Genomic DNA, 2,368 nt, shown 5'->3' on the forward strand with positions numbered 1-2,368 from the left:
AGCCCGCCCAGACGGAAGGACCACGTGATTCCCCCCACTCTGTGCGCGCGCAGAGGGGCTGCTGGGGCTTGTAGTTCTCTCGACAGCGAGGCGCCGCTCTAGGACTGCTGCTGCGTATTCGTACTACAGAGACCAAGATGCTTCACGGATATGTGTCCCCGGGGGTCTTTCCTACCCCCTCCCATCGCCTCAGCGTCTTCCGTGAGGGGAGGGGGCGGGGCGAGAGTCACGCCAGCCACCTAGGGGCCAATGGGGGCGAAGAAAGGGCGGGGCTGTGAAAGTATACTGTATATGTGTCTGGGGGAGGGAGGAAGAGAAGGCGTGTCAGGCTTGACTCCCCTCCCCTCTACCTAGGGCAGGGCCCTCTCCACCCCTTTGTCAGTAACAATAGTGTATCTGCCTTTTTTTTTTTTAGTTTTAATTCTAGCTCTAGCTCGAGGCAGCAGATGGTCTGAACTAGAGAAGGCACCTTTGGATGGAATCCTAATTTCTGATTTTGCAGACTGGGCCCAGAGAAGTTAAGGAACTTGCTAAAAGTCACACAGCCCGGGAATGGCAGAGACTGGGCATATAACTGAAGTACCCAGACCAATTTTTAGCATATTTGCACTATTATCATATTGGTTTGGAGGGAATAGTCAGAACTGGGAGCTGCCTTCTCTATTTACTGAAACCTCAGACATTTCTCACTCTTGCTTTCCCCAAGTTTTGACCTGGGTCTCCTGCACCAGATCTTCTGTTTTTTTCTCTTGCAGATGATCTGTGGATTTCCATGGTTCATTCCTCTGGTCTCCACACAAAATATTTCATTAGGTTTTTGTGGCCAATTGCTATTTCGTTCAGGAAAAGAGCGTTTAAGCAAAAAGGAAAAAATTCAAAATTCTAGAGTCTGGAGTAATAGAAAGAATTTTAAAATAAGGATTTCAGTCATTGTTCTGCAAGTTTCCCTCATTTTGCAGATAAGGATCTTGAGGCCCAAGTTCTCTTACTTATGGGTAGTCTCCTCCTGGTACCTATATTGAGGTTATTTTTACGGCTCAGCAATTTATAAATAGGGAGCGGGTGCAGCTGGGTAATTCAGTGCTGATTGAGAGCCAAGCCTAGAGATGGGAGGTCCTAGGTTCAAATTTGGCCTCAGACACTTCCCAGCTGTGTGACCCTGGGCAAGTCACTTGACCCTCATTGCCTAGCCCTTACCACTCTTCTGCCTTGGAGTCTACACAGTATTGGCTCCAAGAAGGAAGGTAAAGGTTTAAAAAAAAAATAGGGAAGGAAAAGGAAAATGGCAACTATCTCATGGAGAGGGATAAAAAGCACCTACTCATTATAAACCTGGAATCAGAAAGTAAGAGTAGAAGAAACAGTCTTTATTCTTTCTCATGAGAAAGGGCAAGTGCCCTAATGTGGCAAATTAAAATGCATGGGACCAGAAACAAATAATATATGGGTTCCTGACCCTCCCTCTTCTGTCCACTGGGGATGGGGCTTCCAATCTAGGCAGGAGGTCTACTACAATCAGAAAACAGCCAAATGCGTAGCATGAGTGCAACTGGTGCTTGGAAGGGGTAAGGTGATGGGGAAGGGACCATGTCCTTCTGAGTGACTCCTTTACCCTCTAAAGGTGTGAGGAGATAATGAGGTAGGTAGGATAGCCTGACTGCTTCCCTTGTTTCTTGAGCCATAACTGGACGTCTGAGATAAGGGCTCTCCCAACTCACTGGTCCTGTAGCAATAACAAGACGTCTTTGAGGTCTTATTCTGTAAGCCTAAGCAGGCTTTCATTCCTGTGGGGAGGCAGGAGATGTCCACCCTGAGAAGAACACACATTCTTTTTTTTTATTTCCCACATCATGATAACTGGTAGAAGGAAATAATATTGGAAATTAGATGGTAATGTGCCATCTGTGACTTCTGCCTGGCTACTCTCCATGACCACAGACAATACCTTTGTAGCCAGCCACCACACAGAGCCACAAAACACCTAGACTCTGGGAACACTGTCTCCTTCCATCAACCTAAAGAACTTGAGGGTATAGTTATGGTTTAGGGCAGTAATGGCGAACCTTTTAGAGACCAAGTGTCCAAACTGCCACCTTACCCCAGACAGGGGAGGGAGGAAGAGATCCCATTGGGCTGCTGGGCGATAGGAGAAATGTCCTCAGGTGGTGTGGAGAGAGAGAAGGGAGCAAATGAAGAAATTATTATTTTATTAACACACACAAATCTTAACTATATAAATGTTCCTCATCATATACCTATTCTGTATGGCAGAGTTACACTTATCAAGGCACACTATTGGCTGATGGAATGAAAGGTAACCAACCACAGTGCTGTGTTCTATATCATGGGCACTGATTGGCTTAGCGAT

Source organism: Monodelphis domestica, chromosome 1 (genome assembly GCF_027887165.1).
Source record: "Monodelphis domestica isolate mMonDom1 chromosome 1, mMonDom1.pri, whole genome shotgun sequence".
NCBI lineage: Eukaryota > Metazoa > Chordata > Mammalia > Didelphimorphia > Didelphidae > Monodelphis > Monodelphis domestica.